The 27,150-nt window shown below is 40.1% G+C and overlaps 1 long non-coding RNA gene across 6 annotated transcripts in view; it reads left to right on the top strand.

The window, feature by feature from the left end:
• LOC131815872 (uncharacterized) overlaps positions 1 to 27,150 on the top strand; it is a 150,291-nt gene that overhangs the window by 6,229 nt on the left and 116,912 nt on the right. For 5 of the 6 annotated variants that reach the window (XR_009347874.1, XR_009347876.1, XR_009347873.1 and 2 more), the window contains exon 2: positions 2,848 to 3,123. This is a non-coding gene — a long non-coding RNA (uncharacterized LOC131815872). The remainder of the gene's footprint in view (positions 1 to 2,847; positions 3,124 to 27,150) is intronic. The other variant, XR_009347875.1, reaches the window with a different exon arrangement.

The following is a 27,150-nucleotide window of genomic DNA, read 5'->3' as shown; positions in this document are numbered from 1 at the left end:
TGGCACCATTTACACTTGATTACCATAATCCACTGTAACTGTAATTTCGTTGCTTTTGATTTTTATTCTGTCCCTGTGAGGCACACTGATACGTATTTAGAAGACAGAGAGATGAGTGAGACTTAGCTCTCGCCCTTGAGGATTTTGCTAATCCTTTGCAATCTAATTAAGGAGGGAAAACATACATGATCCGTCTAAACACCAGACAGAAAGAGACAGATACATCAGACAGATACAACAGATACATTACATGTGGATGGTAAATGAAATGGAAAGGGAGGTGGGTGGAGAAAAGGAGGTAACATTTCCTGAACATCTCCTATGTTCCAGATGGTTTACTCTCCTTTAATTCTCCCCCAGTTCTCTATGATAGGTATCATTTACCTTATTTTATGGCTGAAAAAAAGAATTAAGCTTTAGAAGGCTTTAGAAATTTGCTCAGAGTAGCACATGTTAGAGCCTGGTTTTGAACCAGACCTATGTAGCTTCAAAGGTAATCCTGTTTTCGTGACACTGAACTGTCACTGTAAGACTGATGAGCAAGGGGTTTTATTGGAATAAGGTCATCTGATGAGATTTCATGGTGCCAGTGGAATTTAAACTGAGTCTTATAAAGGATTGATGGGATTTTTCTATGGGGACAGCAGCAAAGAGAGGACTCTTCTGGGGAGTTGGGACTATGAAAATGCCAAACAGGTGGAGACTCTTAATGGACCACTTTGGCTGGAACAGATCATCTATATTTACTAATTTCTCTTAACAGATTTTATTGAGCATCTGCAGTATTCCCTGGGGATACACAGGCGACTAAGATACAATTCCTGCCCCTTAAGGAATTTGCAGTCTACTTGGAGAGGGAAGCAAACATACCCACAAGTCAGAGATTATAATCTAGGGTAATCTGGACTACACTTGAGGCATGGACAAGGTGTTGAAGTGGTGCAGGGAGGGGTTCCAGCAGTCTGGTTGTGTGTGTGTGTGTGTGTGTGTGTGTGTGTGTGTGTGTGTGTGTATGTGTGTGAATGAGAGAGAGAGAGATGTGAGGTATGTGAGGGCATAATGAAAGAAGAGTGACGTCTTGAGAAGTTAGTTTCTTTTAAGATGGGAATTTGAAGTAATACCAGGATATTCATGTAAGAATGTCTGTCAGCAGCTAGGCTCGTAGGACTACAGTTCAGGAGAGAGATTAGAGGAGACTTCAGGATAGGTAGGAAGGAATTTAGAAAGAAATGAGCAGAAGGTCTAAGCCTGAACTTGGAGGGATGGCCACTTTAGGGGCTGGGAAGAAGAGCGAGAGAATGATACTGAAAAGTAGGGCACCTGTAAGGGGAGAGAGGAAGAAGGATCATGGAAGCCAAGGGAGGAGGCCCAGAGAAGTGGGCTGGTCTGCAGAGAGGTCACAGTGAAAGGAGATTGAATAAAGACTTGATTTGGCAGTTAGGAACCACTGGCATCCTTCCATGGGGGAAGTTTAGTGGAGTTTGGTGGGGCAGCCCACGATGTATACTCAGTATTAGAATTGACCACTTTGCTTATTGTATTTTGTTTTCATGTAATCTAGTGTATTAATTTCTTCTCTAATTGCTTCTGGAATCACTTCTCGGCCTTTTGGCTAAGATCAAGTGTAATTGCTTCTGGATTTGGAATCATGGTTAAGGCGGGTATAAATGCTGTTCTCATGGGGTTAATTTGGGTAGGGCTCTTAAAGCATGTTGTTGATTCAATTTTGTTATCAGCTTGATTTGTCTCACTGTTGGGATTTGGATCTTTCCTATTCCTTATTTTGTTTCAAGTAAAATTCTCTTTCGAAGTTTCCAGTTGAAAATTCTGTTTGCAAATTTCTTTCTCTGATCAATTGAAATATAATGAGTAATTTAGGTTGTTATGAGAAGATGACTCTGGTAATGCAGATTATGTCTTGAGATGGCAGGATTGATGAGCTAAATGTTTAGTATTTTCTATTGTTTATCACATAAAGCTTGAAAGGTAGACATATTTTGCTTGAATGACCTGTGACTTTGTGTAAATTGCTGAATGTTCCTTTTTGATTACCACCCACAGAGTCAAAGCCAAGTGGAAAGTTGTACAACTGTCTAATGGGTTTGGTACCCTCCTTGCAGAGAGTCGAGTAACTGGGCAGTGATCAGTAGTTAGCTAAGATATTGGTAAGGCCCATGGTGGCTTCTCATTGGAAAACATCTAAAATTCAGGGTTCTAAAATCTGTAGACACTCCTATATCACACAATTTTCCTGAAACTTCTGGGACTGCTGTGATGAAAGCCACAAAAATATGGCTACTGAATGCAGGCTTTTCAGTGAATGTATCAGAGTGGTTAAGAGGGTGGGCTCTGGAGCCAGACCTCTGGGATTATAACCCATGCCACACCACTCACTATGTATCAGTTTCCTCATTTCTAAAGAAGGAATGATAATTTTCCTTACTCTGCAGTGTTGTGGTGAGAGTTAAATTAGTTAATAAACCTACAGCATTTAAAGCAGTGTTTGATAGACCTAGAATAAGTGCTTAAGACATGTGTGTTTTTGTTACTATTACTGTGATCTGCTTCTCAGAGCCCAAGCCACTGTCTAACCCACAGCAGGCCAGCAAAACACGGATGAATAAAAGGATAAGGTTAGAAGTTGGAAAATGTCTAGCAAGGAGGAAAACATGGCCAGGGAGGGGGCGTGGACAAAGGAAAGGTGTGTTTTATTGATAACTTTGTGATAAACCATGTCAACTGTTTTTCTCGAAGGGATATATATGCTTTCCTCTTTAACTCCAGTTTTTTCTTTACCTCCTACAATCCACCAAATCACCAGTTTTGTCACTGTTTCTTTTGTCCTAGCTGATGGATCTGTCTCTCTGTCTGGTCCCACTGCAGCTGCCCTAGTCCAGACTTTCATCACGTCTGTCATGGATATTACATCAGCAGCTTCTGAGGACGTTTTCTTGGCTCAGTGCTATGTCACCTCTTTGCTGCTACAGAATTAATGTTCTTGAAGAAGTGTTGTCATGACTTCATCAACGTACTCAAGCACCCAACATGGATTCTTTTGTGGGTGGATGAAGTCTTCTCAACAGCCTTGCCCGACTCTCTCTGTCCAACTTCCTGCTCCCTACGGTGAGTAAAGATGGCAGTAGGGAAGGAAAGCTGCATTCTCCTGATGATGTAATTATGTGGCCTTGGGCAAGACACTCTGCCTCTCGGTGTCTCATTTTACTACCCCATAAAATACGGATAGTAATGTAGGTTTCCCCGCTATTTGAAAGTAGAGTGTTTGGGCAAAGCGAAGAAGCAATTACTGTTAATTTATATGAAAAAAATTTTGAGCATCCCCAGATCCCCAAAATAACCTCTCACAGGCTTTTCTGATCCCGTGGGACACATCTTGCTAATGGGTACACCAAACAGATTGAGATAAAGCACAGGTGCTCACAAACCCAGTTCAAAGCTGTGGCAGCTTCATGCTGAAATACTGAATGTAGTTCTCGGAAGGAGCTGGGTGGTGCCATTCTTGCTAACCACAGCAATGGCTTACTGCAAGAAACACTGAGTGCTATTTTTGCTTTGTGCCTTTTTCATAAAAGTGAAAATATTTGGATTTTTACCAGTTAATGAAAGCAGGAACCAATGCAGGTCTTTTGTAAAAGCAAAATTACACAGAGGCACCTGGGTGGGCAGTCAGTTAAGTGTCTGACACTTGGTTTCGGCTCAGGTCATGATCTCAGGGTGGTGAGATTAAGCTCCCAGCTGGGCTCTGCGCTCAGTGTAGAGTCTGCTTGAGATTCTCTCTCCCTCTCCCTCTTCCTCTGTTCCTCCTCCTGCTTGCTCTCTCCTCTCTCTCTCTAAAATAAATAAGTAAATAAATAAATAAGACCTTAAAAAAAAAGGCAAAATCACATAAAGGTGAACTTTCAAAAAGCAGGGGATGCCTATACTAGTAAATATTAAAATATGTGTAATAATCCATGATCCATTGAAAAGCATTTCCAATAAAAAAATTCTTTAATCCTAAGCAAGCCTTTTTAATCTTGGCCAAGATACCATGCTTTATCTGTAAATTTCTTGCTCATGGTTTGGAATGTCTCTCTTCCACTTGGCTGCTTATTCAAACATTCTAACCTCAACTCTAAACTCTGGCTTGAATGCCTTCTCTTTCATGAGGTTTCTCACCATTAATATAGTTATGCTTGTCTCTTTTATTTCCTGTGGGTGTAACCTAGTATTTTGTAATGTAATGTGCTATGTTATTATTTTTCCCAATGAGATAAGGCATTTAAGTCCCTTTAGAGAAGGGAGGGTACTTTATACCCAGTCCCAGTACCTGGCAGATACTTACTGTTCTCTGAATGTTTTTCTATCACCCCAGTGTCTTTTTCTGCTTTCTTTTATTTGACTTTATTTTGTACTCTAAACTCTTTCCATATATTTTGGCAATGACGCATGTTCACAATTTAAATAACGGCGTGTTGAAGACAACTAATTTTGCTTTAAAGTAATTTATAATACTTTTAGATGTTAGAGTGTTCCATAAGAATGATAAGAAATCCAATATTCTGCATAGGTATTTTAAGATATCTTAAAATATATAAAGATATATATCTTAGACCACATATATATTTAATATATATTAAGAAAAATTTTGGGCCTCACTCTTTCCTCTTCATTAAACATCCCCTTTTTGGTTTTGGGTGTGTTGAGATGATCTTGACACTGGCATATTGCTAAAAATATATTTGTACCTGGAAAATTTCGAAGTTTTTATTAGGAACATTGGCTATTTTTGTTGGTTTTCTGGATTGATAGCAAATAAATTTGGTGTAATTTAAAGATTAAATGTTATGTAACTTAGCTTTTTTGTTTTGTTAGCATGGCATAGGTTTCTTCCTTTTGAGTTCATTACAGGAAAGATAATTGATCATTATGAATTAACCTTCATTAGGAGGAGAATTTACCCACGTAGAACAGAAAGCAGAAACATAATATCCCTTTTGGTTTTCATAAAAAGTAGTAAAGATGAAAGTACCAAGCCAACCAACAAACCAACCAACCTCTACAGACTCCAATATGAAGATAGCAAAACTGAACACTGTCAAAAATACAGTGGCTCTTTTCTTTCCTTATTCCTAAATCCGAGAAAATTCCTTTAAGTCCATTTGTGGTTGTTTCTTAAAATTGGTCATCTCAAAGATGGCTGGTAATGAGAAAAAGTAACTTTATTATCAAATCTTATTAATTTTTACTTAGGGAATCTGGACAGATGTAGAAAAAATAGAGAAACTTTTGAATTCAAAATGGTATACACAGAGGATAAAACTATAATAAAAGCAGTAATCCCCTACCCTAGTAATTTTAAATGAATATATGTAATGTGCTTAAATTTAAAAAATCTTATGAAGTTAATCTCTTTTTTTTTTAAAAGATTTTATTTATTTATTTGTCAGAGACAGAGGGAGAGAAAGTGAGCGAGCACAGGCAGATAAAGAGGCAGGCAGAGGCAGAGGGAGAAGCAGACTCCCTGCCAAGCAAGGAGCCCAATGTGGGACTCGATCCCAGGACCCTGGGATCATGACCTGAGCCGAAGGCAGCTGCTTAACCAACTGAGCCACCCAGGCGTCCCTGAAGTTAATCTCTTAATTTTATTGCTTAGAGATTTTTAAAATACTTTAAAGAATTGAACAGTTTGTCAATTTCATAACAAATTGAGAATAGCTCTTTGTCCAAATCCCTGTGTGTGTGTGGGGGGTGGGAATGGTAATGGATAGATTTCAGTAATTATTTAAATGTAACACATAATAGCAATGGAGAAAATTTACCATAACCACTCTGTGTCCTCTCTCCACAAGGTTGATGAGAGATAACTCCCAAAGAACGTTTAATTTCTTGGATTAAACTTATTAAATAAATATGTAAGTAACATTTGCAAAGTCAGTCCTCAGATAATTAAAGCTTATGGAGACTTATTCTAGGTTCCAGAACCCATGCCAAGCACTGGACCTGAATTTTTATCTCGTCAAATCCTGACAGCAATTGTATGAGATAGCTTTTATTTTAACTGAAAAATTAAGTAGCTTGCCCAACATTGTTCAGTGAAAGGACTCAGCTGGGATTTGAATGCAGATCTATCTTTAGAGGTTTTGCTTTAACATCACGAGTAACTTAAAACTCTCTGGAAGTGATTAGGATTGTATTTTCCAGTCTTGTAATTTAGGAAATTAACAGGAACATAGGAATTCTATTTTTCTTTCTCAGATTGGATAAGCTTTCTTCAATATCATTTCATCTGTGATGGAAGAACGGACTAATTTGAAAAGAAAGAGAATTAATGGGGCGAGAATTCTGCTGTTGAAGGGGTCAGACTTGTCAGTCTTGTCTGTTCTGTCCCCTGGCTAGACTCTGCCTTAACTTGCTGCAGGTCTTTTCGTCTTGGGTGTCTAGAGGTTCCAGCTTCTTTGGCTGGATTGTCCTCAGCTCCAGACCAGTCATTAAAATAACAAATCAGGGACGCCTGGGTGGCTCAGTTGGTTAGGCAGCTGCCTTCGGCTCAGGTCATGATCCCAGTGTCCTGGGATCGAGTCCCACATCGGGCTCCTTGCTTGGCAGGGAGCCTGCTTCTCCCTCTGCCTCTGCTCGCTCGCTCTCTCTCCCTCTATCCCTGACAAATAAATAAATAAAATCTTAAAAAAAAAAAAAAAAATAAAATAAAATAAAATAAAATAACAAATCAGAGCAATTAGCCACCATGCATAATTGCAGTGTTAATCCTTTTATTATGCTGGCTTTTCTAGACAAAGCTAACACCCCTTATGGAGATTAACTGCTTTTTATAAAGTTTTTACTCTAAGTCTTGAGCAAGTAGTGTATTATCAGAATTAATTTGAAAGTAAATTGTGCCATGAAGGGATTCTGTTTCTTTGGGATTTTCCTACTTCCATAATCCAAAAGCTACCCAATTTTTCTTTTTTTTTAAAGATTTCATTTATTTATTTGACAGAGATCACAAGTAGAGAGAGAGGAGGAAGCAGGCTCCCCACTGAACAGAGAGCCCGATGCGGGGCTCCATCCCAGGACCCTGGGATCATGACCTGAGCGGAAGGCAGAGGCTTTAACCCACTAAGCTACCCAGGCGCCCCAAAAGCTACCCAATTTTTTGTGACTCACTAGTATTTCCTGTATTGATCGTTTTGGTTAAAATGTGGAGCTAAGGTTAGAATTTTTTAGTCCTAGAGCTTACATATAAATGAGTGGATATTTATAGAACTGTAAGATGCTGGTTTTTGGTTTTTTTTTTTTTTTGACATTTGGAATAAAAATGCTACAATCTAAATCTGATCTAGTAGAATTGCTTTAAAAAAAAAACAACTAAAGGGGCGCCTGGGTGGCTCAGTGGGTTAAGCCGCTGCCTTCAGCTCGGGTCATGATCTCAGGGTCCTGGGATCGAGCCCCGCATCAGGCTCTCTGCTCAGTGGGGGGCCTGCTTCCTCCTCTCTCTCTCTGCCTGCCTCTCTGCCTACTTGTGATCTCTCTCTGTCAAATAAATAAATAAAAATCTTTAAAAAAAAAAAAAAAAAAAAAAAACAACTAAAAACCCGACACAAACTATCCAGTGACGTGGACGCTGTAACTCATTGGGGATAATTGCTATAATACAATGACTGATATATATATAATATCATTCACACCTATGGCCATCAGGCTGCTCTTAAGTATAAGAATATTCTGAATAGCAGAAACTTTCATCACTAAAATTTATTTAACATCTACTCTGTGCCAGACACTGTAAGAGCTCTCTGTACATTTTCTCATGGAACAACACTGTACGGCAGGTACTATTTTTAGACCCTTTTTAACAGAGGAGGAAACTGAAACGTTTGGTGCTTGTGTGTTGGGCACAGGTGGTACAGCTAATACATTAATATCTGAGCTAGAATTCCCAAACAGCTCTGTCTTGTCTAGATCTTACACTCTTAACCATTACCTTTCACTGTCAGATGTTCAGTTAAACTTTGTGGTTTCAGAGACCATCTCAGAAATGTAAATTACAGTGGTGAGGAGGGTACCTTTTTATACAACCAGGACTGTTTTAGGATGGGCTTACATTTCCTACTTACAAATGAACTAAATGGAGTTTTGAAAAAGTAAGCAGAGTTGAAGATTATTCCTTTTTGTTTAGGTGATTTTAAAATGTTATTTTCACAGGTGTTCTGCAACACCTTTTGAGGTGGGTATGTTTTGAGGGTAATGGATTTGATTAGGTGGGAGTGGGTCAGTCACAATGGTAAATTATTTCATGGCAAGTGCTATTTGGCCTGATATTTTAGGTTTGAGTGCCCATACACAAGCAATTGAAGAACTGAGTATTTAATAGGGAGCTAGGGTTTTAGTGGATTATTTTATCACTTACCCAGACTTGCCATTCATTAGTTTATGGTACTTTTCTTTCTTTCTTTCTTTTTTTTTTTTAAGATTTTATTTACTTATTTGACAGATGGAGATCACAAGCAGGCAGAGAGGCAGGCAGAGAGAGAGGAGGAAGCAGGCTCCCTGCTGAGCAGAGAGCCCGATGCGGGGCTCGATCCCAGGACTCTGAGATCATGACCTGAGCCGAAGGCAGCGGCTTAACCCACTGAGCCACCCAGGTGCCCTAGTTTATGGTACTTTTTAATCTCATTCACCAGTGGAATCTTAGGAGTTGTTCTAGTCAACATTCTGGCTCTGCATTCAAGTACTGATGTGTTGAACTTGACCCTCCAGATTACTCATCAATTTTTGATTTGTGAAAGTTGACCATATTAGTTGGTTCCTTCCAGTTTTTGTCAAACTGGACTCAAAGGATTGTTGCTGCAGGAATGGACCATAAAAGTGAAAAGATGATTTGTTAAAAATTGCAGTATAGAAAAACAGAGCGTTGTAGAAAAACAGAGCAATGTAGAAAGACAGAACGTAATCTAAAACAACTGCCAGACAGACTTTGATTTGTGATTTTAAAGAAGCTGTTCTTGGCACCGTGCCTTCCTCTCTTATTTCTGATTTACTATTTCTCCATTGTTTAACCTTAAACAGAGTAACTTTTAGTTTTTACAGTGAAGAGATTATTCTATAGAGACCTAGAATGGTTTGAGAAATCTGTGATCAGTCTTGTAACTGTCATAGGGGAGAACAATTTGGACTTTCAGAACAACACATTGCAACATTCTTACTAGAGATGGTTGGCCTGAAGCTTTAGTTCCAGTGTCCAGAGAGTTGACTGCAACTCAGCCATCTTATTCCTGCTGGTACTTATCAGCAGAAGCCAATGCATGCCCGTTTAGTTCTTTAATCTGAAACTGTAGAGTGGAATAAAAAAAATTTTTTTTTCCTGGTGATTGGCTCACCTTTCCATTGACGAGGCCTCAGCCTTTCTATGGCTTAGTTCTGGCAAGACCTCATACTGCCTCCTCATCTGGTCCAGCATGGTGGTCGTGTCCACTCCTGGGACACAGATTTCTACATTAACTTCAACATGAAGTACTTTTCATGATACCCTTCATGTACAGATTCAGAATAAAATAATTTGAAATGTCACAGGTTACTTGGTTTTTGAATCTGGAATATGATAATGCAAATAGATTAAAAAGATAAAACTGGAGGGGCACGTAGGCGGCTCAGTGGGTTAAAGCCTCTGCTTTCGGCTCAGGTCATGCTCCCAGGGTCCTAGGATCGAGCCCAACGTTGGGCTCTCTGCTCGGCGGGGAGTCGGCTTCCTCCCACTCTCTCTCTCTGCCTGCCTCTCTGTCTACTTGTGATCTCTCTCTCTACTTGTGATCACCGTCAAGTAAATAAATAAAATCTTTTTAAAAAATTAAAAAAAATAAAACTGGAAATGTATTTTTAGAAATCATTGTTGAGGTTTTAACAATTTTCCAGGAGATTACAAAATTACCAGTGTTACCAGATTTAGTAAATAAAAATACAGAATGCCTAAATAAATTAAAATTTCACATAAACAATAATTACTTGTTTTTTTTTTTTTTAAAGATTTTATTTGTTTGAAAGAGAGAGCACAGTGGGAGAGGGAGAATCAGATTCCCTGCTGAGCAGAGCCCGAGGCCCTTCTAATTTTCTGAGCCTTCTCAAATGTCATAGCTTTCTTCCAAGGCCTTAACAGACCCCTAGCCACTTCCAGCACTGCTTTGCTGTCCGAACACAGAGCAGTAAGCCATTGTGTACCAATGTAGCAGAGAGCTAAGATTGAAGTATATAGCCTCAAAGTCAAAAAACTGTGGAGACCATTATAGAACTTTGTATATGTAACACTGTAACATTACGTTGTCTTTAAAGAGCAGTTTGTAAAAAAATACCTAGTTTTTAGGCATCAGCTTAATTTCTCTCCTTAATTTAGAGATTGACAGGCCATATATGCTCAAGTGATGCCTCCCCAGGGTGTTGGTTATATATGACAGGAGACTGTGAGGGTGGGAAAAACAAACATCATTTTATGACTTTGCTTTTGGAACCATGATGTATAACCATTTTTTATTGAAATCTGCAGGCATGCCTGTCACAGAAAAAAACGTTGTTTCCTTCTGACCCTTGTGTTCATAACATTCTCATGCTCTTGAGCCTAGCTCAGTTTTCTCTCTTCTTTGTGTAGCTTTGCAACCAGCTACCAGTCTCATTACCGGGAGTCTGTGCGGGGTAGTGCATATGCTTAGGAATCAAACTGATGTGTGTTCACTGTTTTCCAGCCTGAATAAAAGTTACTTATGAGTTTGTCTCAGTTTCCTCATATGTACAACTTCCAAAAGATGTTGTAATAGTGAACATTCTCAACGAATGAGAAATGAGTATTAATGCCTGGTACATAGTAGGCACTCAATAAGTGCTCGTTCTCTCCCTTACCTAACTCTTTCCCTCCCTGTTTCCCACTTTAATCCAGAGTGGTCTTTATTATTTTTTTTATTTTTAATATTTATTTATTTTTATTTTGTTATATTATTGCATACCACACAGTACATCATTAGTTTTTGATGTAGTGTTCCATGATTCATTGTTTGCGAATGACACCCAGTGCTCCATGCAATCCGTGCCCTCCTTCTTTTTTTTCTTTCTTTTTTTTATTGTGTTGTGTTAGTCACCATATAGTACATCATTAATTTTTGATGTAGTGTTCCAAGATTCATTGTTTACATATAACACCCAGTGCTCTATCCTTAATACCCATCATCAGGCTCACCCATCCCCCTACCTGTGTCCCTTCTAAAACTCTCAGTTTGTTTCTCAGAGTCCACAGTCTCTCATGTTTGTCTCCCCTTCCGATTCCTCCCCTTGATTTTTTCCTTCCTTCTCCTAATGTCCTCCATGCTATTCCTTATGTTCCACAAATAAGTGAAACCATATGATCATTGACTTTCTCTGCTTGACTTATTTCACTCAGCATAATCCCTTCCAGTCCCATCCATGTTGATGTAAAAGTTGGGTATTCATCCTTTCTGATGGCTGAGTAATATTCCATTGTATATATGGACCACATCTTCTTTATCCACTCATCTGTTGAATGGCTCTTTCCACAGTTTGGCTATTGTGGACATTGCTGCTATGAACACTGGGGTGCATGTGGCCCTTCTTTTCACTATAACTATATCTTTGGGTTAAATACCCAGTAGAGGAATTGCTGGTAATAGGGTAGCTCTATTTTCAACTTTTGAGGAACCTCCATGCTATTTTCCAAAGTGGCTGTACCAGCTTGCATTCCCACCAACAGTGTGAGAGGGTTCCCCTTTCAGAGGGCTCTTTAAAACTCATGACCCTGGGACACCTGGGTGGCTCAGTTGGTTAAGCATTTACCTTTGGCTCAGGTCATGATCTCAGGGTTCTGGGATTGAGTCCTGCATCAGGCTCCTTGCTTAGCGAGAGCCTGCTTCTCCCTCTGCCTGCCACTTCTCCTGCTTGTGTTCTCTCTCGTTCTCTTTCTCTGATAAATAAATAAAGTCTTAAAAAGAAATAAAACTCATAACCCTAGTTATATCACCATTCAAGACAGACTTATTGAATCTGCAGTGGGTGTCAGGGGCTCTCACAGGATGGTTATGGGCCTCAGACTTTAGACAGTTGTTGTGCATGCCTCTTGACCAGAGTTCCTCCAAAGTTCAGCAACTGAGCGTGTGCTGATTCTAGATATCCATGCAGATCTCAGACTCCTCTGGACAGAACTGTGGAGTTGTTAATGTTTGTCATTGGCTCTCTTTCTTTTTCACCCTTTCTTCTCTGGATTGGAATCTCTGCCCTTCCTCTGAAGCCATGGGCTTCCTCTCTTTCTTTTTTAAACAATTAAAAAAATATATTTAATTTATCTATTTGACACAGAGAGGGAAAGTACAAGCAGGGGATGCTGCAGGCACAGAGAGAAGCAGGCTCCCCGCTGAGCAGGGAGCCCGACCTGGGTCTCTATCGCAGGACCCTGAGATCATGACCTCAGCCCAAGGTGGACACTGACTCGGCTGAGCTATCTGGCCCCATACATGGGCTTTCTTGTGTTTTAATCCCCTGTTCTGTCTAAGGAGAAGATACGGTAGTGTTCATTCACACAAGTAGAAATATAGCCTTATTCACTGTGCTGTTCCAGGTACCCAAGCATTTGCATTTTGAACTTGTTCTTCAATTGAGAAATAAGAAATTGTTCCCCATGATAGGATTTTGAGTTCTTGGTAAGGAGAAGGGAGGTTATTTTGGGCACAAATCTGTTGAAAGCACAGTTTTGCACTTAAAAGGGCAGGCTTAAGCAAAAATGTGATTTAATCTGTCAGGATGTATGTGTGTGGGAATAGACTGAACGAGAAGGCACAAACTTGCTTATTCCTTTATGCCCAGATTTCTTCCTGTTTCCATGCCTGTATCTCAGAGTTCTGTTCCAGATGTCTGCTCCAAATTTCTGGAAGCCACCTCTCCTTCCGGCTTTCTGTCTGGCACTTCTTCCTCTCTTATCTCCTAGTCTGTCCTAAGCATCCCAAATGCCGTGATCCCCACTCCCGCATGCCATGATCCCCACCTCTGTCTGTTGCACCCCCTCCCCAGAGCACAGGGAAGGTTTTGCCTTCTCATGTTTTCCCTGCAGGGCCTGTGATTTTGTTACACTTAGGTGTGTAAAATGGAGGGGGTGAAAATGCGTGGAAAGACAGAAGAGTCTGAGCCTTCCTCTGGGTTTCAAGAGTGGATGCTGATTATTGGGAAGTTAGATTCAAGATTCAAGGCAATTGTCTTTTTTTTTTTTTATAAAGATTTTATTTATTTATTTGACAAAGAGAGATCACAAGTAGGCAGAGAGGCAGACAGAGAGAGAGGAGGAAGCAGGCTCCCTGCCAAGCAGAGAGCCAGATGCGGGGCTCGATCCCAGCACCCTGAGATCATGACCTGAGCTGAAGGCAGAGGCTTAACCCACTGAGCCACCCAGGCGCCCCGACAATTGTCTTTTTAATGTCGATATATATATATTTCTGTAGCAGTGAGGACAAAGAGAATTAAACTTGTGTGTATCAGGAAAACTGTCAACTAAGACACTAATGTAGCTACTTGAGAACTAATAAGAGAAAAGTGAACCTAGAAATTGTCTGCATGCATGTAGTAGTATGAACCTAATTCAGCAAACGTGTATTAAGTGCTGACCCTGCAAAGCCATTTGCTCTTCTGGATCCACTTTCTACCTTTATCCTCCTGCTCTTCTGCTCCAGGGAGATAGCTGTTCTCTGGCTTTCGTTGGTTTGCCCAGTGGGGCCCCAGTCAGTAAATAGGAGGAAGAGAGGGAGGAGAATGAGTTTGGGTATTTCTTCCCCCAGCCCCTACCAGCTGGGTGTGGCCTTTCATTAAAAGGCATAGCTCCTTTCAAGGTGACCTTCTTTATTTGACTTTCCCCTTCTGAGTCCCTTTCCTTTGTCTTTTTGGGAATGGGGGTGATAATAGCTAGTGCTGGTTTCCCTACACCATGCCTGCACTTTTGCAAATAGTCCGTGTATTAAACTCTCCCAGTTTTTCCTAATTCCAGGGTGCCTGCTGTTTCCTGCTTGGAATCTACTGGATGGCAGGCCAGGAGGTTAATAGGAAAGTGAATGATTGCAATGCCATGAAATGCATGCTTATCAAAGTATAGGCTCTTTGATGGCACAGACCATATATTATTCATGTTTCTTTCTTGACATTTAGCACAATTCTAAGTAGAGAACAGGGCTCTCCTGCTCCTGGAATGGTAGATTTATGCATAAAGAGTATTGGGAATGGAGGATGGAGCTGAGCATCTGTTCTAGAAGGATCCAGGTGGGTTTCACGGTGTAGCTAATCATGGCAATCAGAAACAGACTGGTTGCATTAAGCAAGGGAATTCACTGGAAGAATATCAACGGCTTCTAGAATTGAAGGAAGGCAGAGAATAGGGCTTGGAGGATAGGAACTGGGGTGTCCTGGAGGACTAGTTTACAGAAAACCCAACAAAAGTCATTCAGTCAGTATGAATTGGGCATCCTCCCCGACAGCTCTTGGCTTTCAGTTTCTTTAAGGTATGTTGACACCATTACACACGACTGAAAATGTTCCTGGTTACTTGTTATGTTTGCTCTGTGGAAACCCTCTGGGCTTCTTCCTTCCAACCTTCCTCTCAGAAACCCTGCTTGACGCTAGTAAGGGAGGAGGAAAGAGAAGTTCTCAGATCATAGACTCAGATGAGATCTGATCCCCTGTGGCAGCCTGTGACTTGGGACTACAGAAACTGGCTCACCCCTCTCTTCCTTGCATCCTCCCTAGATAAAAGGCAGGATAAGGGGCGCAGTAGGTGGGAACAATACTTAAGTTACATGAGTTTGCAGGAGTAAAGTAACAATGGAAGGTGAGTTCTTTCCCTGAAGAGCCAAACCTGCCTGCAGAGGCGGGGCTGTTTTGCTGAGTGTGAGAGAGGGTGTTTCCCCTATCTCTAGGGAGGAGTAGAAGAACGAGTACCTACCAAGGTTTCCATCACTGAATTTGGATTTTTGTTATGCTGCCGTCTTGCTCTCGGCAGCCCACCGCCTCCAGCTCTCCTGGGTCCTGTGGTCACTAAAGCCACGTCCCAGTTTAGTTAGTCCTCCCCTGATGTGCTCCATTTCCCTGTTCTCTTCTTCTCTTTGAGTCTTTTAGCCTTCTGGGGAAATAGGTACTAGGAGGATAACCATCTGGTTAGTCTAATTCATCTAAGGTGTGCCTTACTGACAAAGGTGGGTAGGGGCTGAGTTCGCCAAAACTACTTACATTTTAAAAACCTTTTACCCACGTGAAATTTCAGGCGTTGTGGTGATAAGAATTTTCCAGGAAGGACTTTTCTGTATTCTTCCAGTTAATATAACTGACTATTAGATCAGGTGAAGTAGAAAAGAGGGTAAAGAGGGTTCTTTTTTTTTTTTGTCTCTAGGTCTTTCCCTTCACCTTCTGCAAGAAAGGGTTGGGTACTTTGGCTCTGATTTCCCCATTGTTATACAAGTCACTCACTGAATATATATTATATACCAGAAACCCTTTATGGGGTTCTGAAGATGCCAAGATAAGTAAGATATGGTCCTCGCTCTCAAAGAAACCATATCTTGGGGAGTAGAGGGCAAGGGATAAGACACAAATAATTACAGAACAGGATGATTTTAATAATACAGATTTATGTAAGTAAAGCATCAAGAAGGCGCCAAGAAGGACAAGCACCAAGAAAGAGAAATCAGTCTCTGGAAGACATAAGAGACGCTATTTGAATGGTATCTTAAAAAATGAGCGGGGAAAAATTTTGAGGCAGAAGGACCAGTGTGTATAAAAGAGGTGTAAATAATCATGTCATATTTGAAGAACTGAAAAGTTTGATTTGGCTAGGGGACAAAGTTTGTATGAGTGACTTCCAAGAGATAAGACTGGAAAAATGGGTTGGAACCAGTTGGGGAAGGGCCTTTAATACCATCCTAAGGAATTTGGATTTGGTCCTATAATCAGGGTGTGGACCAATAAAGGTTGCTAAGCAGAGGATGAACAGGACCCTAATTTTTAGAAAGATAACATTGTCACCCACGTACTAGATGGATCACAGAGAAACTGGAGGCAGGGAGATGAGATAGGAGGATTTGCAAGGGTCTGCGGGAAGGGGAAGAAACAATGAGAACGGTCAAGAAAGTAGTAGTGGGGTGGAAAGAAGGGGAAGATAGAAGATAAGAATGGTTGCATTTGATTATTGCTTAGTTTTGGGTTGATGAAGGAGAAGGAGAGCGTGTTAAATGACAAAAGGCTTCCAATTTTGGACTTTGAGAAGTACCATTAACTGATACAGGAATGCAAAGAAGGAACAGGTTTTGTAGGAAAGATAATGAGTTCACGATAGGGAAGACTGGGGGTAAAATACCTGTCAACACCCATGTGTAGATATTCCAAAGGCAGTTGCGTGTGGGTTTGGGATTCAGAAATCGTGACCAGATTTGGAAGTTACTGGCAAAGAGCAATCATGAAACTGGATGAGATTTTGCAGGGAGAATTGGTAGAGATGAGGACCAAGGATAAAACCTTGAGGAACTGTAACATTTAAGGAGAAACAAAAGAGGTTGAAAGGTAACACTCAAAGGAAAAAGGGGAGAGCTAGGAGACAAAAGTTTCAGGGAAGCCAAGGGAGATGAGAATTTCAAGAAGGTAGAATGGCCAACAACGTGGAAGATTTCAGTAGTTCAGAGATGGCAAGTAGAGCTAGGACTGCAAAGTCACTTTTCAGTTTGGCTGCTTTGGGTTCTGAAAAGATCATGTAAGTATAGGGGAGTGAGTTCTCTCAAAGCTACTAACTAAAATACATACACATTTTCAGTCTTTATAGTTTGTTGGTTATATAACATGACCTTTTTCTCAAATTAAAGGAAAATTTAAATTCCCTTTAAGAAGGAAATTAATAGAAGAATTTAAAAGGAGAGTGCATAAGGGTAGGCAGGATGATAGTCGAAGCCTTGAGAACAACTGGGTTTTTTAAGGGAGAGAAGAGTAGAATGTTAAGACTGAATGGTGGGGAAACTCTCAACGTTAGGCTAAACATAGGGGGTAAAGTAAGTATCTAGTAAAGGGAGTGAATGAGGAGTTATCGGGAAAGCTAGATGAGACCCCAGAAATGATATCATGGATTGAAGCATGAATGATTCACCCACTGGGGTTTCTAGAACCTCTCAGAGTTTCTTCTAAGTCTTGAATTTCAAAATCTGCAAGAAAGATCAGGGAAGATGAGGGCTAGAACAATGTCCATGATATTGCCACAAGATCCTTAGAGATCTGAAAGCCAGAATTTTCCAGACAACATAGGGCGCAGAAGCCAGACCATCTGTGATCAGGGAAGAAAGGATGGAGATGGACTGAAGGCATCTGGGTCTTGTATTGCTGCAGCATCCCAAGGGGGACAGAAGGCAGAAAAAATGGTAAGGAGGGAAGTAAGAGTGGAGTGAAGATTTTTGGATGTGGAATGTACTTGAGAACAGAAGCAGGTAGAATTTTGTAGCTCTTTAGGGCTTCTGGGAACGCAGGAAAAGGGGAACATGCAAAGAACCAAGAATTGAAATAGCACCCAGGTATCTGGAAGAAAGAGTGATCAGAAACAATAGTGATCCTGTTGAGTCACTGTATTGTACACCTGTAACTAATATAGCATTGTATGTTGACTATATTAGAATTAAGATTTAAAACTTAAAAAAAATTATTTAATTGAGAGAGAGAGGGAGAGAGAGAGAGAGAGGAAAAAAAAAGTATGGGGAGGGACAGAGGGAGAATGTGTTCAAGCAGGCTCCTGGCTGAGTGCAGAACCTGACTTAGGTCTTGATCCCATGATCCCAAGATCAAGACTCGAGCCCAAACCAGGGTTTGGATGCTTAACCAACTGAGCCACCCAGGCACCCCTAAAATTTAAAACTAATAAAGAAATAATAGTAGTCCAAGACACAGTGAAGCCTTGATGATGTAGGAAATGACCTGTTGGATAATTTAAGCTTCATCATAGGGAACTTTTAAAGAACAGATACATGGTATCATTAAAAAAATGACTAGAAAAATTCTATGTTTTAGAAGAGTCACTATGGTAAATGTGAATGGAGTCTCTAAGGTGTGTATCATTCTCCTTTGAACTTTTAAAATGATAAGTCTTCATTCTTATGTACAATGAACCAAGGGGTGCCCTTCGATACTTGAAAGAAGTAGTCTCAGCCATAAATATGGATGAGACAGTGAAGTAGCCCCATGAACTTGAGGGAAAAGGAAATATATTTGCCTTCCTAACTAAACTAATAAAACCAAAATATAATCTATCTCCCAGGGCCAACAACTGGGTAAGGAGTGTGGTCAGCAGGGGATATCAAAGGGGATTCAGGGAAGCTTCCTTTGGCCTTAAGGAGAGAGATGCTGAGTTCAGGCACGTGTTCCGTCCAGCCACTAGGCGGGAGTTGCCTAACATGTGGCAGAGATACCTTACCTGGCCTGGCTGCAGGGGACTAGGGGGTGGGGGGTGGGGTGGGAATCTGGAGGAAATATTCCTCAAGTTTTTCTCTTAACTTCTGTTCAAATTCTATGCTTATGCCGCAACTTCCTGATTCCTAATTTATCCTGTCAAGTATGTGTACAGCAGGAAAGTGGGTGTTCTGAGTGGCCTTGAACACCGGGAAAGACATGTCCCTTACTGTTAATTAATTAGCTGGCATTCTAATCTATACATTAGTATTGTATGAATACAATCATTATAAGTCTTCATGAAGTTCTACGTCACCTCTGAGTATACTGGTAAAGTCCAGTTTCTGGACATGAAATGAGAGGAACAGATTCCAGACCAGGGTAAGGTTTCCATAATTCTAATTTATATCTTTAAAAAAGTACTTTGATAATAAGTCTTATGGGCCGCTTTCTGTCTGCCTCATTCTGTATTCCTATACCTTCCATTAGTGGTTTTAGGAAGCATTTAGCAGGAAGCATTACTTTCAAAATTAGCTTTACTTTCAGCAGTTAGTAAAAAAGTGGAGCTTGTATCCATTCAAGAATTGAGGATAAAAAGTAGAAAATAGTTTAAGAAATGTGTAGATTAGAGATGACAAAAACAAAACATTCTTGCTGCCACTCTTCTGTCCTGTACTCATAGCAGACATTACTAATTGATAATGACATTTTTTCCTGCTGACCCTAGACTGACCCTAGACTATTATTAACCTTAATCCAAGAAGCCACAGCCAGTTGCCTAGGTTGGATCCATGTGAGCTAAAACTCTGCTCTTTCTAGTTTAGATGAGTTGTTAGGGATTCTGGTCACCGAAATTACAGAATTCATCTGCAAAGGACCTAAAGGATGCTTTATCTTTTGAGTTTGATGTCATGGGGAAAGCTACTCTGCCCTTTGACCAAAAGCCCTCAGTATTCTGACAGAAATAATACCAGACTAGAAGGATGGACAGAAATGATCAGAATGGAAGCATCTAGGCCACTAACGCATTCACTGTCATGGTGTCAACCAGGACACAATATTCAAGGGACCTTAGCTGTTCCCAGATTGCAAATCCTAGCTCTGCCTCTTGCTGGGCGTGTGGTAAGTTACTTAACATCTCTGAGCCCTAGTCTCCTCATCTGAAAAATAATACCCAATTCATTAGGTAGAGACTGCACATTTAGATAACACATGCTAAGTGTCTTGCAAATGGTAGGTACCTACACATGTTAGTTCCCTTGCTTCTCTTGTTAATGATATTCAATACCAAGCAGAACTCCCTTACTCAAATACTTCCCATTTCTGCTTGAATAGTTCTAGTGAAGAAAAGCTCATTATCTCATTGGGCCTTTCATTTCTGCTGTTCTAACTACTGAAAACTCTCTCATTATATTGAACTGAAATCTGCCACACAGAATATAGTGTGCTCTCTGCCACATAAAACTTAGCTTTGGAGTCTTTTGGATATTTAAAGAGTGTTACTCTACCCTCCAAAATCGTTTCTGTTCTAAGCTAAGGGGTCATCAGTTCATTCACTTGCTCCTTTGAGGACATGTTTGGTTTTGTCTTCCATTATCATCTGGGTTGCCATTGCTTGGATCACTTCTAAATCTGTAGAATTGATTGAACTTTTTTTTTCTGTCCCTAAGTGTTAATTCAAGGGATTTTTTTTTTTTTTTAAGGAATCCATGCTTTGTTTTATTACATTGCAATCAGTCTCCAGCATAGTCATATTTCCTGAGATAGAATACAGCACAGAATTTCTTGTTTTCCTCTTAAATAGAGAAATTATTTAAATTGAATAATTAGTCATTAGTAACCTAATACCCTTGCCTTCCCCACCCCCACCCCACCTTGGTTTCAGGATGGCTCAGGTGTCTTGGACACACTTGTAATGGAAACTTGTTTCACTCACATTTTGGGTTCACCCTTTTGGGTGTGAGGCCAAGGCTTGTCACTCAGACATTTCTGATTGTGGTGTTGATTAGCTAGTTGGCTTCTAAGCTATAATTATCTCCCTCCTTCGGTTAAAATCACATTTCTCTATTACAACATGAGCTATTGCAAAATCTCATAATACACATTGGATTTTTATTTCACTCTAAGCAGACTTTCCCCGACAATTCATATTTTTTCTTCTGGGTTGTTGAGCTGTTAGGTGTTACTGTTATAGCACTGCTGAGTAGGACATTCTTCCTAACACAAATTCATCGGTGGGCACTTTGCAATATTGTTTGTTTTGTTTTCCTGTGTCCTCACTTGCTGTAATACAGTGATTAAAATATGCTGTATTACTATTCCCAGATTACAGAATTTTGAGTGACTCATAACTACAGGCGTACCTGTGTGACAGCATAATTGGTGCCAAAATGAAAAATTCAGTCAATATATGATTTATTTTAAACTGTGCCAAATGATGGGCTTAACAAATAGTTTTCATTGGATTTCAGCCAATCTTTTCCCTTGAATTTTTCAATCATTTTGACAGTGTATAATCTGAATGTGATGTTTCTAAACCATCACTCCAATCAACATGTTGGGTACATGTACATTCTGCCAGCTGCTGCATTAAGTGCTGGGAATGTATTTCTGGATGGTGTCTAATACATGGCCCTGCCTTTGAAGAGGAATCAGACAACCCATCTATAAACTCATCTATAAATAAAGCTCGCAGCACCATGGTCAACATAGGATTCTCAGAAGAAGGTCACTTGGTCTTGTGGGAAAGCATTCTGCGGGAGATGCTTTCTGGTTCTCTTCCTGCCTGCCCATTTCCATTTAATGCCATACACTGAGATTTTTATATCCTCAAACTGCTCAAATGCTTTTCTGGTGTAAAAGTGGCCCTGGTCTTTGTGCCCCGGCCCTATGTGTTCTCTCCCTCCACCAACTTCTGTAGCACCTCATCTGTATTTTCTTTCTGGTCTAGGCAGGTGTCTTTCTCCCTCAAGGTAATGTTATTTGCATATATGCCTATGCTTGGTCCAGTTGCTTCTGTAATGGCCCGTAAATATTTGAGAGAAAAGTTTGTTTGAGATAGAACACCTTGGTTAATGAAGGAGGAACAAGTTCTATTTTGGTCTAGATTGCCTGGAGTATTAAGGTTTCAGTCTCAATTTTTACATGGAAAGCCAAGCTATCTTCCATCAGTTGCTTTAAGAGAACTCAGTTTTGTATCCATAGTGAGTTGAATGCCTGTGTACAAAGCACACTCTACTGATGAATAAAAGGATTCTGGGAATGCTTCATTAGTGAACTTTGATGGATACAGTTTTGTTTTGTTTTTTTCTTATGAAGACTTCATAGAGACTATGGTACCGTATTTGGGGAAAACAACTCCTGGGACTCTTATATATATGGGAAAAGTCCTCAGGTTAATTTCCTTAAAAAAAAAAAAAAAAGCATCATTAATGTAAAGACTGCCTATTGAAACTGAAGATCACTTTCTACCGAGTCATCAGATACTGTCTGTTGAGCAATATGATTTATATCAATATGCCTTGTGAAATTACCAAGTGAGAATTTGTGTATTTTAGATTAAAAAAGTTATGACTCTGCAAAGTGACAAGTATCCTTTAGGTTTTTCTGAGAATATCAGTTGAATTCACCAAATTTCTCAGTAAATGCAAACAACTTCTTCATGGTGTTTTAGTCCCCAACAGTCTAATTTTTTTTTAAAATTAGGATTTAAGGAGAATAAAGTAAGTGGATTTCCTTTCCATGTGACTCATATATTTTTTAAAAAAGAAAGTAACTGGGGTGCCTGAGTGGCTCAGTGGGTTAAGCCTCTGCCTTCGGCTCAAGTCATGAGCCCACAGTCCTGGAATCGAGCCCAACATCAATCTCTCTACTTAGCAGGGAGTCTACTTCCTCTACTCTCTCTCTCTGCCTGCCTGTGATCTCTGTCAAATAAATAAATAAAATCTTAAAAAAAATAAAGTAACCAAAATAAATAGATTCAAATTAAATATATTCAAAGCATCCTCTTTATTTCTTTATTTAAGTATAATTAATATATGGTGTTCTACTGGTCTCAGGTATACGGCATAATGATTCTGAAGTTCTCTGTACATTTCTCAGTGCTCATCAAGGTAATCTCCTATATCTGTTTCTCCTATCTACCTCCCCTCTGGCAACCACTAGATTGTTCTCTGTATTTGAGCCTGTTTTTTTGTCTCTTTGTTTGTTTGTTTACTTGTTTGTTTCTTAAACTCCCCATATGAGTGAAATCATCTGATGTTTGTCTTTCTCTTACTGACTTACTTCATTTAGCATTATGCCCTCTAGGTCCATGTTAGAAGGGATGTTAGAAATTGCAAGATTTTATTCTTTTTGTTGTTGTTGTTGCTGAGTAATATTCCATTGTAGATATATACTGCATTTTCTTTATCCATTCATATGTCGATGAACACTTGGGTTGCTTCCATATCTTGGTTATTGTAAATAATCCTGCAAAGCATCCTCCTAATCCCTGCTATATGGTGGATACTGCTTAGCTGCTGTGCATTGAGAAATTTGGGTTTGTTTATTCAGTCTTACCAAAGATAAGTGGTGGAAAATTTGAGTTAAATAAATTTTAGAATTAATAGATAAATAGAGAAGAGTGTGTTGAATATTTCAAGAAAATAATAGAAGAAATAGATCAATACTTTTCAGTGCCTCTTCTGTGGAAGTCCTGTGCTAAGCCCTGGGGATGCCACAGTAGTGTTGTTCCACTTTTATTCAGTGAATACTCTAGCACTTGCACACAATTCCATGTACACATATTCAACAGATACTGACTTTCCCCCCCTACACAATGGGCTAGATTGCTGTTTTATATACTGAGCTGGACCCCAGGGCAACTGTAGAAGGCAGAGCAGTAGGGAGCTTAGAGATCTTACAGTGGGAGAAGCAGGCATTAATTCAGTAGTCATGCACATTAAGTATATGAGAAGACTACAGTGTACTATGAGTGTATATAGTAGGAGAGTCTGATGTGGTTATCACGGGGCGGGGAGGGGAGAGGAAGGGGTAGAGACTTTCCGACTTTTCAGGGGTGATGACATCTAAATTCAAACCTGGCAAGGTGAGTGGCAGTTAGCCAGGCCAAAATGGAGAGGAAGCACGTTCTAGGCAAAGAGGGGAAGGCCAGTGGGAAGGAGCGGGCTGTAGAAAAGCTGAACTAGGCTAGTAGGGAGAGGTGAAAGCATCGGGAGGCACACAGTCTGAGAGATGGGAAAGGGGGCCAGGCCAGACCTTGCTAGATTTTGGTCTTTATTCCAAGGACCAGGAAGCCTTTGAAAGGTTTTAAGCAATAGGGTGACAGGGTCAGTTTTGTCTTTTCAAAACAATCTCTCCCTGACTGTGGCAGGAGGAACAGAAGGAAGGCAGGTGCACATGGAAGCTGTGTGGTTTTCAGGCGAGGGGTGATGAGCAGTGGCCTGGACCCGGCTGGTGGTGGTAGGGATGGAAGAAAGTAACTGGATCACAGATACTTAGGAGGCAGAATGCCAGATGTGTCCACGATGTGCTTAGAATATTTGTTGAATGAATAAATAATTGGATGGACTCTGGAGACACAGAGCTTGACCTAGTTAAGAAGTTACAATGGGAGGATTTTTAGACCAATATTGGTGGAACAACGTCTCTTGGCTTGTTTAGCCAAAGTACAATTTGACTGAAATGTATAAACTGGTTAAAATAACACTTATTTCATGATTTTTCTGACTAAACCAAACATAAATGACCCATCAACATTGTAAACATCTAGATAAGTTACGATGATATAAGGTATTTGGATGTATTTTTATATAGCAAGTGTTTTGTGGCGCATGGCATGCATTTTTGGATGTGGTTTTATACGATTAGGTTTTCTGAATGCCAGTACTTTGGAAAATGCAGCTCAACAGTCTCCCTCTGGAGAAATCAGGAAAGAATTGTGTAACCTGCTGCTTTAGCTTTTTATCTGGGCAAATGCAATGTTATATTGTCCTTGAACTCCCCAGAAATGATCTCCTCTGTCATGCAGCCCTTCACTGTGTACCCTGGAGGTGACAGATGATGATGATAACGATGACTAAAATGTTCAGCGAGCTCTCCTCCCTGCTGGGACCTACCTTCCCCTCGAGCGATTCTCATCTTCCCACTGGTTAGCATTCAGTTCTTGCTCCTTCCAGCTCTGCAAGCTGTGGAAACACCTTCCAGAGTCACGTAGGGGAAGCTACTACTGAAGGCTCCACTGGGGAGCCCAGTCAGATTCTCCCACCCCCCTCACCCCTTGGACCCCTGCTCCTTAACTCCCAACCTCTGATTAATGAGACAGAGAGAGTGGACGTCATTGTTCTGCTTTCTCTATAGAGCAGGGAGGGTGAATTCTGTGTTAGTCCGGATCTAGTTCTGCAGTGTTGGTTCCCGGATTCTCTCTTGATTAGATGGTGATTGTGTATGTTTGTTTTTTTTTTAAAACAATGATGAAAGTTTACCTTATTATTTATCAACCTACTCAGTTACTTATCAGATAAGATAGGGAAGTTTAACATTACTCTGTCATTCCAGAATCAGCACATGAGGTTGTGTATAATGGGTGTCCAGTGAAAACACCTTAAAGTACCTTGAAAGTACTTTACTATAATGAAAAATGTGTTAAAATACAATTAAATATTTAAGAATATTGTAATTTAAAAATATGCCCCAATGTGACTCTTGATCTCTGGGTTGTAAATTCAAGCTCCACGTTTTGGATGTAGAGATTACTAAAAAGATAAAAAAAATTTTAAAAAATACCCTGTTTAACAGTGTGACTTGCCCCCTTTAAAAACTTATAAAACTTGCAAAAATGAATGAAAAGGTGCCCTATCTTCCAAAAGGCACTGACTAAGCCTCCTCACGCTTCTGTTAAATAATCACATTTACTGTGTATGGAGCAATGCCACTTCTGCCAATTAAAAATGATGGCAACTTGCCTTATTCTATTTGCATTAATGTGACCAAGGAGAATAAGGTATGAAACTTTATCACGTATTTACCTTTAGTTCATAAAAGCTGGTTATTTTCAATAGAATATATTAAGACTTACATATAGTTGGTGCTAGATAAATATTGGTTGAATGAATGAATATACAAATAAAAATATGTGATCCCCCACATGTATATTTAAATATACTAACTGATCATTGTTTAAAAAATTAAAAATTATACTTCAACTGGTTAAAAAAGTTGTATTTGCAGCTCTGTTCATTTGAAAATTGAAATCAGAGCCTTAATGATTAAAAAAAAAATCCCATGGTATTTGCAAATAAACGAAATATCCCTAAATGGATACACTTTTCTTTTCTTTCTTTTTTTTTATTAATTTTAGATTTTTAAAAACAATTTGTCAGAGAGAGAGTGCGCGAGAGAGCGAGCACAGGCAGACAGAGTGGCAGGCAGAGGCAGAGGGAGAAGCAGGCTCCCTGCTGAACAAGGAGCCCGATGTGGGACTCAATCCCAGGACACTGGGATCATGACTGAGCTGAAGGCAGCGGCTTAACCAACTGAGCCACCCAGGCATCCCTGGATACACTTTTCTTAGCAGAAACTTCATGTGTATAGAACTTTAGGAGGTGCGTTCCAAGCGGACAACTAAAATGCACATATTCTGACCAGCCAAGTTCAGCCAGGAAGTGGCATGGGATGAAGAGGATATATTCAATGAAGACACTGATATTTTTTAGTTTGATTTTGAGGTTATGATACTAATATTAAATGAAATTTAAATCTTAGGTCCAGCTCCAAGTCTTAAGAAACATTTACTAGCCCATAAAAAGTCATTTTTTTCAGCTATGTGAATAAAATTTTCAATTGATGTTTGAGTATGTTTTTAGAAGCTTGAGTAGTCCACATTGTTTGCCTGGTTCTCTAGATTCTGAATAGTTTCTGCCTTTCTTTTTTCTTTTTAGAATTTATTTATTTATTTGACAGAAAGAGATCACAAGAGGCAGAGAGAGAGAGATAGGGAGAGAGGAGGAAGCAAGCTCCCTGCCGAGCAGAGAGCCCAATGTGGGACTCAATCCCAGGACCCTGAGATCATGACCTGAGCCAAAGACAGAGGCTTAACCTACGGAGTCACCCAGGTGCTCCTACCTTTCTTTTTTATGTGTTAAGACAACTTGCCTCCTTCCTGGTGGACTTTCTGGTGGAAACTAAAGCTACTCACTTGTTATTTAAGTAAGAACATTTTAATTTACTAAGTTGATGCTTGTAAAAGTTTACTTTTTCTTTCTTTACCTCTCTCTTTCTAAAAATTTTATTATTATTTTTTAAAGATTTTATTTATTTGACACACAGAGAGAAAGAGTGCACACGCAGCAGGAGCTGCAGAGACAGGGAGAGGGAGAATCAGGTTTCCCACTGAGTGGGGAGCCTGACCATCGAGCTTGATCCCACGACCCTGAGATCATGATCTGAGCCAAAGGCAGATGCTTAACTGACTGAGCTACCCAGGCACCCTGCCTCTCTCTCTCTCTTTTAAAGATTTTATTTATTTATTTGACAGACAGAGGTCACAAGTAAGCAGAGAAACCTGAGAGAGAGGGGGAAGAGTAGGTGGTGGGGGGGAAGCAGGCTCCCTGCTGAGCAGAGAGCCTGATGTGGGGCTCCATCCCAGAACCCTGAGATCTTGACCTGAGCTGAAGGCAGAGGCTTAACCCACTGAGCCACCCAGGTGCCCTC

The sequence above is a fragment of the Mustela lutreola genome, chromosome 15, assembly GCF_030435805.1.
Source record: "Mustela lutreola isolate mMusLut2 chromosome 15, mMusLut2.pri, whole genome shotgun sequence".
In the NCBI taxonomy this organism is placed as follows: Eukaryota; Metazoa; Chordata; class Mammalia; order Carnivora; family Mustelidae; genus Mustela; species Mustela lutreola.
This window is presented reverse-complemented; position numbering and strand designations above follow the sequence as displayed.